Raw genomic sequence first — 13,182 nt, 5'->3', positions numbered from 1 at the left:
GCCTGGCTCCTGTGGTTCTTTTGCATGCCTTGGTTTGTGTCTCCCTCTGATGGTGGCTGACGAGGGCGAGGACGAGAGAGAGTGAGCGAGTGTTTGTCCCAGCAGCAGCAGTAGCGGTTAAGAGGATTAGATGAGATGAGAGGAGATGAGATTAGAGTAAGGACTGCTACGTCTGTCAGGTGCTTAGCAGCCGATCTCGTTGAGCGGGAGGCGGAGGTGCGAACTGCCCCCCCCCCCCCTGGGGGCGGAGCCATGCAAATGTTTCAGGCCGCGCCGCCACGATCCCGGCGGGCCTCGTCGAGACAGAGGGCGGGCGGGCGGGCAGGCAGGAGACGGAGAGAGGGGAGAGTGTGCGAGCCGGTGGTGCTCGGCTTGGACGCAGGGGTGGTGCGGGCGGTCCTTTCCAGCCGTGGCTGCCGGCGCAGGGCTGCAGTCCGGCGCGGGGATCCGCAGAGGGAGTGCCCTGGGGGTTGGTGGGTGGCGGGCGTGCAGCGGGCGGAAGGGAGGCCCGGGGCCCGCGTGGCAGCTCGCTGCGACTGTGCGGAGCCTGGGTGGCGGGCCCGAGCCGGGCCCGCCGCCCTCTTCGGGTTATCGCTTCTCGGCCTTTTGGCTAAGATCAAGTGTAGTATCTGTTCTTATCAGTTTAATATCTGATACGTCCCCTATCTGGGGACCATATATTAAATGGATTTTTAGAACAGGGAGATGGAAGAAGAGCTTGCTCTGTCCACTCCACGCATTGACCTGGTATTGCAGTACCTCCAGGACCGGTGCACCTCTCTTATCAGTGACCAAAAGCAGAACCCAACCCAACCCAGCAAAGCAAAGCAAATCCGAGCGGAGCAACGATCCGAGGAAGGGCCGAGCGACCCGGGGAGCAGCGGCAGCAGTCCAGGGTCGGTCGGCCGGTGGGTCGGTTGCTTCCTTCCTTCCTTTCTTTCCTCCCAGCTCGTCGCTGTTGCAGGCCAGTGAGTGCGTGCGTGCCTCTTGGTCGCGACACGTCACGTCACTGAAGCGTGCTGCGGTAATGTCCGTCGGAACGTAATGTAACTGTGTGTGTGTGTGTGTGTGTGTGTGTGTGTGTGTGGCCTTGGTCATGAAGGCCCATGCCGGTTGAGGGTGCATTGAAGGATTAAAGCGCTAGTGTGTTTGGTTGCTTGAAGGTTAGCGTGGCCAGCTGACGGTTGTGCTGCAGCGGCTGCAGCTGCTGCCTGGCTCCTGTGGTTCTTTTGCATGCCTTGGTTTGTGTCTCCCTCTGATGGTGGCTGACGAGGGCGAGGACGAGAGAGAGTGAGCGAGTGTTTGTCCCAGCAGCAGCAGTAGCGGTTAAGAGGATTAGATGAGATGAGAGGAGATGAGATTAGAGTAAGGACTGCTACGTCTGTCAGGTGCTTAGCAGCCGATCTCGTTGAGCGGGAGGCGGAGGTGCGAACTGCCCCCCCCCCCCCTGGGGGCGGAGCCATGCAAATGTTTCAGGCCGCGCCGCCACGATCCCGGCGGGCCTCGTCGAGACAGAGGGCGGGCGGGCGGGCAGGCAGGAGACGGAGAGAGGGGAGAGTGTGCGAGCCGGTGGTGCTCGGCTTGGACGCAGGGGTGGTGCGGGCGGTCCTTTCCAGCCGTGGCTGCCGGCGCAGGGCTGCAGTCCGGCGCGGGGATCCGCAGAGGGAGTGCCCTGGGGGTTGGTGGGTGGCGGGCGTGCAGCGGGCGGAAGGGAGGCCCGGGGCCCGCGTGGCAGCTCGCTGCGACTGTGCGGAGCCTGGGTGGCGGGCCCGAGCCGGGCCCGCCGCCCTCTTCGGGTTATCGCTTCTCGGCCTTTTGGCTAAGATCAAGTGTAGTATCTGTTCTTATCAGTTTAATATCTGATACGTCCCCTATCTGGGGACCATATATTAAATGGATTTTTAGAACAGGGAGATGGAAGAAGAGCTTGCTCTGTCCACTCCACGCATTGACCTGGTATTGCAGTACCTCCAGGACCGGTGCACCTCTCTTATCAGTGACCAAAAGCAGAACCCAACCCAACCCAGCAAAGCAAAGCAAATCCGAGCGGAGCAACGATCCGAGGAAGGGCCGAGCGACCCGGGGAGCAGCGGCAGCAGTCCAGGGTCGGTCGGCCGGTGGGTCGGTTGCTTCCTTCCTTCCTTTCTTTCCTCCCAGCTCGTCGCTGTTGCAGGCCAGTGAGTGCGTGCGTGCCTCTTGGTCGCGACACGTCACGTCACTGAAGCGTGCTGCGGTAATGTCCGTCGGAACGTAATGTAACTGTGTGTGTGTGTGTGTGTGTGTGTGTGTGTGTGTGGCCTTGGTCATGAAGGCCCATGCCGGTTGAGGGTGCATTGAAGGATTAAAGCGCTAGTGTGTTTGGTTGCTTGAAGGTTAGCGTGGCCAGCTGACGGTTGTGCTGCAGCGGCTGCAGCTGCTGCCTGGCTCCTGTGGTTCTTTTGCATGCCTTGGTTTGTGTCTCCCTCTGATGGTGGCTGACGAGGGCGAGGACGAGAGAGAGTGAGCGAGTGTTTGTCCCAGCAGCAGCAGTAGCGGTTAAGAGGATTAGATGAGATGAGAGGAGATGAGATTAGAGTAAGGACTGCTACGTCTGTCAGGTGCTTAGCAGCCGATCTCGTTGAGCGGGAGGCGGAGGTGCGAACTGCCCCCCCCCCCCCTGGGGGCGGAGCCATGCAAATGTTTCAGGCCGCGCCGCCACGATCCCGGCGGGCCTCGTCGAGACAGAGGGCGGGCGGGCGGGCAGGCAGGAGACGGAGAGAGGGGAGAGTGTGCGAGCCGGTGGTGCTCGGCTTGGACGCAGGGGTGGTGCGGGCGGTCCTTTCCAGCCGTGGCTGCCGGCGCAGGGCTGCAGTCCGGCGCGGGGATCCGCAGAGGGAGTGCCCTGGGGGTTGGTGGGTGGCGGGCGTGCAGCGGGCGGAAGGGAGGCCCGGGGCCCGCGTGGCAGCTCGCTGCGACTGTGCGGAGCCTGGGTGGCGGGCCCGAGCCGGGCCCGCCGCCCTCTTCGGGTTATCGCTTCTCGGCCTTTTGGCTAAGATCAAGTGTAGTATCTGTTCTTATCAGTTTAATATCTGATACGTCCCCTATCTGGGGACCATATATTAAATGGATTTTTAGAACAGGGAGATGGAAGAAGAGCTTGCTCTGTCCACTCCACGCATTGACCTGGTATTGCAGTACCTCCAGGACCGGTGCACCTCTCTTATCAGTGACCAAAAGCAGAACCCAACCCAACCCAGCAAAGCAAAGCAAATCCGAGCGGAGCAACGATCCGAGGAAGGGCCGAGCGACCCGGGGAGCAGCGGCAGCAGTCCAGGGTCGGTCGGCCGGTGGGTCGGTTGCTTCCTTCCTTCCTTTCTTTCCTCCCAGCTCGTCGCTGTTGCAGGCCAGTGAGTGCGTGCGTGCCTCTTGGTCGCGACACGTCACGTCACTGAAGCGTGCTGCGGTAATGTCCGTCGGAACGTAATGTAACTGTGTGTGTGTGTGTGTGTGTGTGTGTGTGTGTGTGGCCTTGGTCATGAAGGCCCATGCCGGTTGAGGGTGCATTGAAGGATTAAAGCGCTAGTGTGTTTGGTTGCTTGAAGGTTAGCGTGGCCAGCTGACGGTTGTGCTGCAGCGGCTGCAGCTGCTGCCTGGCTCCTGTGGTTCTTTTGCATGCCTTGGTTTGTGTCTCCCTCTGATGGTGGCTGACGAGGGCGAGGACGAGAGAGAGTGAGCGAGTGTTTGTCCCAGCAGCAGCAGTAGCGGTTAAGAGGATTAGATGAGATGAGAGGAGATGAGATTAGAGTAAGGACTGCTACGTCTGTCAGGTGCTTAGCAGCCGATCTCGTTGAGCGGGAGGCGGAGGTGCGAACTGCCCCCCCCCCCCCTGGGGGCGGAGCCATGCAAATGTTTCAGGCCGCGCCGCCACGATCCCGGCGGGCCTCGTCGAGACAGAGGGCGGGCGGGCGGGCAGGCAGGAGACGGAGAGAGGGGAGAGTGTGCGAGCCGGTGGTGCTCGGCTTGGACGCAGGGGTGGTGCGGGCGGTCCTTTCCAGCCGTGGCTGCCGGCGCAGGGCTGCAGTCCGGCGCGGGGATCCGCAGAGGGAGTGCCCTGGGGGTTGGTGGGTGGCGGGCGTGCAGCGGGCGGAAGGGAGGCCCGGGGCCCGCGTGGCAGCTCGCTGCGACTGTGCGGAGCCTGGGTGGCGGGCCCGAGCCGGGCCCGCCGCCCTCTTCGGGTTATCGCTTCTCGGCCTTTTGGCTAAGATCAAGTGTAGTTCCCTTCGGACAGGGGGGGGACTATGCTGATCCTCTGGCCTTAGGGTTCGGGAAAGCACGAAGCCCGAGGTGCTTAAATTGCCCTGACGCAAGTCGGAGTTACCGTGTGCAGACTTGCACGCCGCTGCACACGGTAAATGCACATTTTTTGCACCGGCGGATCTTCACACTCCCTCCATTGCACCATCAGGGCATGGAGTGGAATTTATTTTTGAACCTGGCTGGGTCAGTCATGGCCCGCCCCTAAATTATTTATTTATTTATCACAATGTGTTTAAGCACGTGTGCCCATTAATTTCGATTGGATTTTCACGGTCACCAAACCTTTAAGCGAGGCCACGTTCACGATTTGGTTTTTCGATTTGGCACTTTTGTTTTCGGACACTATCTTTCGGTAGTGAAGCCAAGGGGGCTACTTCCCGATGGGAGTGCCCCATGGCGATGGGGTCTCACCCTTCGGGGAGAGTCCTAAGATCCGACCCTCCCATGGGGGGGGGGAGGAATTTGTCTGGGTTCCCCTTGTGGGGACCCAGTTTCGTATATGGCTTCCGCTGCCTCTTAGGAGCACGGAAAGCAGCACCCAAAGGAGCACGCACCTCGGGCTTCAAAAATAAAAAAAATCTGTTCTTATCAGTTTAATATCTGATACGTCCCCTATCTGGGGACCATATATTAAATGGATTTTTAGAACAGGGAGATGGAAGAAGAGCTTGCTCTGTCCACTCCACGCATTGACCTGGTATTGCAGTACCTCCAGGACCGGTGCACCTCTCTTATCAGTGACCAAAAGCAGAACCCAACCCAACCCAGCAAAGCAAAGCAAATCCGAGCGGAGCAACGATCCGAGGAAGGGCCGAGCGACCCGGGGAGCAGCGGCAGCAGTCCAGGGTCGGTCGGCCGGTGGGTCGGTTGCTTCCTTCCTTCCTTTCTTTCCTCCCAGCTCGTCGCTGTTGCAGGCCAGTGAGTGCGTGCGTGCGTGCGTGCGTGCCTCTTGGTCGCGACACGTCACGTCACTGAAGCGTGCTGCGGTAATGTCCGTCGGAACGTAATGTAACTGTGTGTGTGTGTGTGTGTGTGTGTGTGTGTGTGTGTGTGTGTGTGTGTGTGTGTGTGTGTGTGTGTGTGTGTGTGTGTGTGTGTGTGGCCTTGGTCATGAAGGCCCATGCCGGTTGAGGGTGCATTGAAGGATTAAAGCGCTAGTGTGTTTGGTTGCTTGAAGGTTAGCGTGGCCAGCTGACGGTTGTGCTGCAGCGGCTGCAGCTGCTGCCTGGCTCCTGTGGTTCTTTTGCATGCCTTGGTTTGTGTCTCCCTCTGATGGTGGCTGACGAGGGCGAGGACGAGAGAGAGTGAGCGAGTGTTTGTCCCAGCAGCAGCAGTAGCGGTTAAGAGGATTAGATGAGATGAGAGGAGATGAGATTAGAGTAAGGACTGCTACGTCTGTCAGGTGCTTAGCAGCCGATCTCGTTGAGCGGGAGGCGGAGGTGCGAACTGCCCCCCCCCCCCCTGGGGGCGGAGCCATGCAAATGTTTCAGGCCGCGCCGCCACGATCCCGGCGGGCCTCGTCGAGACAGAGGGCGGGCGGGCGGGCAGGCAGGAGACGGAGAGAGGGGAGAGTGTGCGAGCCGGTGGTGCTCGGCTTGGACGCAGGGGTGGTGCGGGCGGTCCTTTCCAGCCGTGGCTGCCGGCGCAGGGCTGCAGTCCGGCGCGGGGATCCGCAGAGGGAGTGCCCTGGGGGTTGGTGGGTGGCGGGCGTGCAGCGGGCGGAAGGGAGGCCCGGGGCCCGCGTGGCAGCTCGCTGCGACTGTGCGGAGCCTGGGTGGCGGGCCCGAGCCGGGCCCGCCGCCCTCTTCGGGTTATCGCTTCTCGGCCTTTTGGCTAAGATCAAGTGTAGTATCTGTTCTTATCAGTTTAATATCTGATACGTCCCCTATCTGGGGACCATATATTAAATGGATTTTTAGAACAGGGAGATGGAAGAAGAGCTTGCTCTGTCCACTCCACGCATTGACCTGGTATTGCAGTACCTCCAGGACCGGTGCACCTCTCTTATCAGTGACCAAAAGCAGAACCCAACCCAACCCAGCAAAGCAAAGCAAATCCGAGCGGAGCAACGATCCGAGGAAGGGCCGAGCGACCCGGGGAGCAGCGGCAGCAGTCCAGGGTCGGTCGGCCGGTGGGTCGGTTGCTTCCTTCCTTCCTTTCTTTCCTCCCAGCTCGTCGCTGTTGCAGGCCAGTGAGTGCGTGCGTGCGTGCGTGCGTGCCTCTTGGTCGCGACACGTCACGTCACTGAAGCGTGCTGCGGTAATGTCCGTCGGAACGTAATGTAACTGTGTGTGTGTGTGTGTGTGTGTGTGTGTGTGTGTGTGTGTGTGTGTGTGTGTGTGTGTGTGTGTGTGTGTGTGTGTGTGTGTGTGGCCTTGGTCATGAAGGCCCATGCCGGTTGAGGGTGCATTGAAGGATTAAAGCGCTAGTGTGTTTGGTTGCTTGAAGGTTAGCGTGGCCAGCTGACGGTTGTGCTGCAGCGGCTGCAGCTGCTGCCTGGCTCCTGTGGTTCTTTTGCATGCCTTGGTTTGTGTCTCCCTCTGATGGTGGCTGACGAGGGCGAGGACGAGAGAGAGTGAGCGAGTGTTTGTCCCAGCAGCAGCAGTAGCGGTTAAGAGGATTAGATGAGATGAGAGGAGATGAGATTAGAGTAAGGACTGCTACGTCTGTCAGGTGCTTAGCAGCCGATCTCGTTGAGCGGGAGGCGGAGGTGCGAACTGCCCCCCCCCCCCCTGGGGGCGGAGCCATGCAAATGTTTCAGGCCGCGCCGCCACGATCCCGGCGGGCCTCGTCGAGACAGAGGGCGGGCGGGCGGGCAGGCAGGAGACGGAGAGAGGGGAGAGTGTGCGAGCCGGTGGTGCTCGGCTTGGACGCAGGGGTGGTGCGGGCGGTCCTTTCCAGCCGTGGCTGCCGGCGCAGGGCTGCAGTCCGGCGCGGGGATCCGCAGAGGGAGTGCCCTGGGGGTTGGTGGGTGGCGGGCGTGCAGCGGGCGGAAGGGAGGCCCGGGGCCCGCGTGGCAGCTCGCTGCGACTGTGCGGAGCCTGGGTGGCGGGCCCGAGCCGGGCCCGCCGCCCTCTTCGGGTTATCGCTTCTCGGCCTTTTGGCTAAGATCAAGTGTAGTATCTGTTCTTATCAGTTTAATATCTGATACGTCCCCTATCTGGGGACCATATATTAAATGGATTTTTAGAACAGGGAGATGGAAGAAGAGCTTGCTCTGTCCACTCCACGCATTGACCTGGTATTGCAGTACCTCCAGGACCGGTGCACCTCTCTTATCAGTGACCAAAAGCAGAACCCAACCCAACCCAGCAAAGCAAAGCAAATCCGAGCGGAGCAACGATCCGAGGAAGGGCCGAGCGACCCGGGGAGCAGCGGCAGCAGTCCAGGGTCGGTCGGCCGGTGGGTCGGTTGCTTCCTTCCTTCCTTTCTTTCCTCCCAGCTCGTCGCTGTTGCAGGCCAGTGAGTGCGTGCGTGCGTGCGTGCGTGCCTCTTGGTCGCGACACGTCACGTCACTGAAGCGTGCTGCGGTAATGTCCGTCGGAACGTAATGTAACTGTGTGTGTGTGTGTGTGTGTGTGTGTGTGTGTGTGTGTGTGTGTGTGTGTGTGTGTGTGTGTGTGGCCTTGGTCATGAAGGCCCATGCCGGTTGAGGGTGCATTGAAGGATTAAAGCGCTAGTGTGTTTGGTTGCTTGAAGGTTAGCGTGGCCAGCTGACGGTTGTGCTGCAGCGGCTGCAGCTGCTGCCTGGCTCCTGTGGTTCTTTTGCATGCCTTGGTTTGTGTCTCCCTCTGATGGTGGCTGACGAGGGCGAGGACGAGAGAGAGTGAGCGAGTGTTTGTCCCAGCAGCAGCAGTAGCGGTTAAGAGGATTAGATGAGATGAGAGGAGATGAGATTAGAGTAAGGACTGCTACGTCTGTCAGGTGCTTAGCAGCCGATCTCGTTGAGCGGGAGGCGGAGGTGCGAACTGCCCCCCCCCCCCCTGGGGGCGGAGCCATGCAAATGTTTCAGGCCGCGCCGCCACGATCCCGGCGGGCCTCGTCGAGACAGAGGGCGGGCGGGCGGGCAGGCAGGAGACGGAGAGAGGGGAGAGTGTGCGAGCCGGTGGTGCTCGGCTTGGACGCAGGGGTGGTGCGGGCGGTCCTTTCCAGCCGTGGCTGCCGGCGCAGGGCTGCAGTCCGGCGCGGGGATCCGCAGAGGGAGTGCCCTGGGGGTTGGTGGGTGGCGGGCGTGCAGCGGGCGGAAGGGAGGCCCGGGGCCCGCGTGGCAGCTCGCTGCGACTGTGCGGAGCCTGGGTGGCGGGCCCGAGCCGGGCCCGCCGCCCTCTTCGGGTTATCGCTTCTCGGCCTTTTGGCTAAGATCAAGTGTAGTTCCCTTCGTACAGGGGGGGGACTATGCTGATCCTCTGGCCTTAGGGTTCGGGAAAGCACGAAGCCCGAGGTGCTTAAATTGCCCTGACGCAAGTCGGAGTTACCGTGTGCAGACTTGCACGCCGCTGCACACGGTAAATGCACATTTTTTGCACCGGCGGATCTTCACACTCCCTCCATCGCACCATCAGGGCATGGAGTGGAATTTATTTTTGAACCTGGCTGGGTCAGTCATGGCCCGCCCCTAAATTATTTATTTATTTATCACAATGTGTTTAAGCACGTGTGCCCATTAATTTCGATTGGATTTTCACGGTCACCAAACCTTTAAGCGAGGCCACGTTCACGATTTTGTTTTTCGATTTGGCACTTTTGTTTTCGGACACTATCTTTCGGTAGTGAAGCCAAGGGGGCTACTTCCCGATGGGAGTGCCCCATGGCGATGGGGTCTCACCCTTCGGGGAGAGTCCTAAGATCCGACCCTCCCATGGGGGGGGGGAGGAATTTGTCTGGGTTCCCCTTGTGGGGACCCAGTTTCGTATATGGCTTCCGCTGCCTCTTAGGAGCACGGAAAGCAGCACCCAAAGGAGCACGCACCTCGGGCTTCAAAAAAAAAAAAAAAAAAAAAAAAAAAAAAAAAAAAAAAATCTGTTCTTATCAGTTTAATATCTGATACGTCCCCTATCTGGGGACCATATATTAAATGGATTTTTAGAACAGGGAGATGGAAGAAGAGCTTGCTCTGTCCACTCCACGCATTGACCTGGTATTGCAGTACCTCCAGGACCGGTGCACCTCTCTTATCAGTGACCAAAAGCAGAACCCAACCCAACCCAGCAAAGCAAAGCAAATCCGAGCGGAGCAACGATCCGAGGAAGGGCCGAGCGACCCGGGGAGCAGCGGCAGCAGTCCAGGGTCGGTCGGCCGGTGGGTCGGTTGCTTCCTTCCTTCCTTTCTTTCCTCCCAGCTCGTCGCTGTTGCAGGCCAGTGAGTGCGTGCGTGCGTGCGTGCGTGCCTCTTGGTCGCGACACGTCACGTCACTGAAGCGTGCTGCGGTAATGTCCGTCGGAACGTAATGTAACTGTGTGTGTGTGTGTGTGTGTGTGTGTGTGTGTGTGTGTGTGTGTGTGTGTGTGTGTGTGTGTGTGTGTGTGTGTGTGTGTGGCCTTGGTCATGAAGGCCCATGCCGGTTGAGGGTGCATTGAAGGATTAAAGCGCTAGTGTGTTTGGTTGCTTGAAGGTTAGCGTGGCCAGCTGACGGTTGTGCTGCAGCGGCTGCAGCTGCTGCCTGGCTCCTGTGGTTCTTTTGCATGCCTTGGTTTGTGTCTCCCTCTGATGGTGGCTGACGAGGGCGAGGACGAGAGAGAGTGAGCGAGTGTTTGTCCCAGCAGCAGCAGTAGCGGTTAAGAGGATTAGATGAGATGAGAGGAGATGAGATTAGAGTAAGGACTGCTACGTCTGTCAGGTGCTTAGCAGCCGATCTCGTTGAGCGGGAGGCGGAGGTGCGAACTGCCCCCCCCCCCCTGGGGGCGGAGCCATGCAAATGTTTCAGGCCGCGCCGCCACGATCCCGGCGGGCCTCGTCGAGACAGAGGGCGGGCGGGCGGGCAGGCAGGAGACGGAGAGAGGGGAGAGTGTGCGAGCCGGTGGTGCTCGGCTTGGACGCAGGGGTGGTGCGGGCGGTCCTTTCCAGCCGTGGCTGCCGGCGCAGGGCTGCAGTCCGGCGCGGGGATCCGCAGAGGGAGTGCCCTGGGGGTTGGTGGGTGGCGGGCGTGCAGCGGGCGGAAGGGAGGCCCGGGGCCCGCGTGGCAGCTCGCTGCGACTGTGCGGAGCCTGGGTGGCGGGCCCGAGCCGGGCCCGCCGCCCTCTTCGGGTTATCGCTTCTCGGCCTTTTGGCTAAGATCAAGTGTAGTATCTGTTCTTATCAGTTTAATATCTGATACGTCCCCTATCTGGGGACCATATATTAAATGGATTTTTAGAACAGGGAGATGGAAGAAGAGCTTGCTCTGTCCACTCCACGCATTGACCTGGTATTGCAGTACCTCCAGGACCGGTGCACCTCTCTTATCAGTGACCAAAAGCAGAACCCAACCCAACCCAGCAAAGCAAAGCAAATCCGAGCGGAGCAACGATCCGAGGAAGGGCCGAGCGACCCGGGGAGCAGCGGCAGCAGTCCAGGGTCGGTCGGCCGGTGGGTCGGTTGCTTCCTTCCTTCCTTTCTTTCCTCCCAGCTCGTCGCTGTTGCAGGCCAGTGAGTGCGTGCGTGCCTCTTGGTCGCGACACGTCACGTCACTGAAGCGTGCTGCGGTAATGTCCGTCGGAACGTAATGTAACTGTGTGTGTGTGTGTGTGTGTGTGTGTGTGTGTGTGGCCTTGGTCATGAAGGCCCATGCCGGTTGAGGGTGCATTGAAGGATTAAAGCGCTAGTGTGTTTGGTTGCTTGAAGGTTAGCGTGGCCAGCTGACGGTTGTGCTGCAGCGGCTGCAGCTGCTGCCTGGCTCCTGTGGTTCTTTTGCATGCCTTGGTTTGTGTCTCCCTCTGATGGTGGCTGACGAGGGCGAGGACGAGAGAGAGTGAGCGAGTGTTTGTCCCAGCAGCAGCAGTAGCGGTTAAGAGGATTAGATGAGATGAGAGGAGATGAGATTAGAGTAAGGACTGCTACGTCTGTCAGGTGCTTAGCAGCCGATCTCGTTGAGCGGGAGGCGGAGGTGCGAACTGCCCCCCCCCCCCCTGGGGGCGGAGCCATGCAAATGTTTCAGGCCGCGCCGCCACGATCCCGGCGGGCCTCGTCGAGACAGAGGGCGGGCGGGCGGGCAGGCAGGAGACGGAGAGAGGGGAGAGTGTGCGAGCCGGTGGTGCTCGGCTTGGACGCAGGGGTGGTGCGGGCGGTCCTTTCCAGCCGTGGCTGCCGGCGCAGGGCTGCAGTCCGGCGCGGGGATCCGCAGAGGGAGTGCCCTGGGGGTTGGTGGGTGGCGGGCGTGCAGCGGGCGGAAGGGAGGCCCGGGGCCCGCGTGGCAGCTCGCTGCGACTGTGCGGAGCCTGGGTGGCGGGCCCGAGCCGGGCCCGCCGCCCTCTTCGGGTTATCGCTTCTCGGCCTTTTGGCTAAGATCAAGTGTAGTATCTGTTCTTATCAGTTTAATATCTGATACGTCCCCTATCTGGGGACCATATATTAAATGGATTTTTAGAACAGGGAGATGGAAGAAGAGCTTGCTCTGTCCACTCCACGCATTGACCTGGTATTGCAGTACCTCCAGGACCGGTGCACCTCTCTTATCAGTGACCAAAAGCAGAACCCAACCCAACCCAGCAAAGCAAAGCAAATCCGAGCGGAGCAACGATCCGAGGAAGGGCCGAGCGACCCGGGGAGCAGCGGCAGCAGTCCAGGGTCGGTCGGCCGGTGGGTCGGTTGCTTCCTTCCTTCCTTTCTTTCCTCCCAGCTCGTCGCTGTTGCAGGCCAGTGAGTGCGTGCGTGCCTCTTGGTCGCGACACGTCACGTCACTGAAGCGTGCTGCGGTAATGTCCGTCGGAACGTAATGTAACTGTGTGTGTGTGTGTGTGTGTGTGTGTGTGTGTGTGGCCTTGGTCATGAAGGCCCATGCCGGTTGAGGGTGCATTGAAGGATTAAAGCGCTAGTGTGTTTGGTTGCTTGAAGGTTAGCGTGGCCAGCTGACGGTTGTGCTGCAGCGGCTGCAGCTGCTGCCTGGCTCCTGTGGTTCTTTTGCATGCCTTGGTTTGTGTCTCCCTCTGATGGTGGCTGACGAGGGCGAGGACGAGAGAGAGTGAGCGAGTGTTTGTCCCAGCAGCAGCAGTAGCGGTTAAGAGGATTAGATGAGATGAGAGGAGATGAGATTAGAGTAAGGACTGCTACGTCTGTCAGGTGCTTAGCAGCCGATCTCGTTGAGCGGGAGGCGGAGGTGCGAACTGCCCCCCCCCCCCCCTGGGGGCGGAGCCATGCAAATGTTTCAGGCCGCGCCGCCACGATCCCGGCGGGCCTCGTCGAGACAGAGGGCGGGCGGGCGGGCAGGCAGGAGACGGAGAGAGGGGAGAGTGTGCGAGCCGGTGGTGCTCGGCTTGGACGCAGGGGTGGTGCGGGCGGTCCTTTCCAGCCGTGGCTGCCGGCGCAGGGCTGCAGTCCGGCGCGGGGATCCGCAGAGGGAGTGCCCTGGGGGTTGGTGGGTGGCGGGCGTGCAGCGGGCGGAAGGGAGGCCCGGGGCCCGCGTGGCAGCTCGCTGCGACTGTGCGGAGCCTGGGTGGCGGGCCCGAGCCGGGCCCGCCGCCCTCTTCGGGTTATCGCTTCTCGGCCTTTTGGCTAAGATCAAGTGTAGTATCTGTTCTTATCAGTTTAATATCTGATACGTCCCCTATCTGGGGACCATATATTAAATGGATTTTTAGAACAGGGAGATGGAAGAAGAGCTTGCTCTGTCCACTCCACGCATTGACCTGGTATTGCAGTACCTCCAGGACCGGTGCACCTCTCTTATCAGTGACCAAAAGCAGAACCCAACCC

At 60.2% G+C, this 13,182-nt stretch overlaps 8 non-coding genes and 2 pseudogenes across 8 annotated transcripts; all 10 read left to right on the top strand.

The window, feature by feature from the left end:
- The first annotated feature begins 590 nt into the window (after positions 1–590).
- Positions 591–781, top strand: LOC149278598 (U2 spliceosomal RNA). The gene has a single exon (XR_016278656.1). It is a non-coding gene; the product is annotated as a U2 spliceosomal RNA (small nuclear RNA).
- A 1,018-nt stretch (positions 782–1,799) lies between these two features.
- On the top strand, positions 1,800–1,990 carry LOC149278597 (U2 spliceosomal RNA). The gene has a single exon (XR_016278655.1). It is a non-coding gene; the product is annotated as a U2 spliceosomal RNA (small nuclear RNA).
- Positions 1,991–3,008: 1,018 nt separating this feature from the next.
- On the top strand, positions 3,009–3,199 carry LOC149278596 (U2 spliceosomal RNA). Its single transcript, XR_016278654.1, has one exon. It is a non-coding gene; the product is annotated as a U2 spliceosomal RNA (small nuclear RNA).
- A 1,653-nt stretch (positions 3,200–4,852) lies between these two features.
- LOC149278595 (U2 spliceosomal RNA) lies at positions 4,853–5,027 on the top strand (annotated as a pseudogene).
- Positions 5,028–6,109: 1,082 nt separating this feature from the next.
- Positions 6,110–6,300, top strand: LOC149278594 (U2 spliceosomal RNA). The gene has a single exon (XR_016278653.1). It is a non-coding gene; the product is annotated as a U2 spliceosomal RNA (small nuclear RNA).
- A 1,080-nt stretch (positions 6,301–7,380) lies between these two features.
- On the top strand, positions 7,381–7,571 carry LOC149278593 (U2 spliceosomal RNA). Its single transcript, XR_016278652.1, has one exon. It is a non-coding gene; the product is annotated as a U2 spliceosomal RNA (small nuclear RNA).
- A 1,695-nt stretch (positions 7,572–9,266) lies between these two features.
- Positions 9,267–9,467, top strand: LOC149278592 (U2 spliceosomal RNA; annotated as a pseudogene).
- Positions 9,468–10,542: 1,075 nt separating this feature from the next.
- Positions 10,543–10,733, top strand: LOC149278591 (U2 spliceosomal RNA). The gene has a single exon (XR_016278651.1). It is a non-coding gene; the product is annotated as a U2 spliceosomal RNA (small nuclear RNA).
- A 1,018-nt stretch (positions 10,734–11,751) lies between these two features.
- LOC149278590 (U2 spliceosomal RNA) lies at positions 11,752–11,942 on the top strand. Its single transcript, XR_016278650.1, has one exon. It is a non-coding gene; the product is annotated as a U2 spliceosomal RNA (small nuclear RNA).
- A 1,019-nt stretch (positions 11,943–12,961) lies between these two features.
- LOC149278589 (U2 spliceosomal RNA) lies at positions 12,962–13,152 on the top strand. Its single transcript, XR_016278649.1, has one exon. It is a non-coding gene; the product is annotated as a U2 spliceosomal RNA (small nuclear RNA).
- Positions 13,153–13,182: the final 30 nt, after the last annotated feature.

This window comes from Sceloporus occidentalis, unplaced genomic scaffold (genome assembly GCF_023333645.1).
Source record: "Sceloporus occidentalis isolate IW3139 unplaced genomic scaffold, rSceOcc1.0.p SCAF_188, whole genome shotgun sequence".
Lineage (NCBI taxonomy): Eukaryota > Metazoa > Chordata > Lepidosauria > Squamata > Phrynosomatidae > Sceloporus > Sceloporus occidentalis.
Note: the sequence above shows the minus strand (reverse complement) of the source record. Positions and strands in the feature narration are given on the sequence as shown.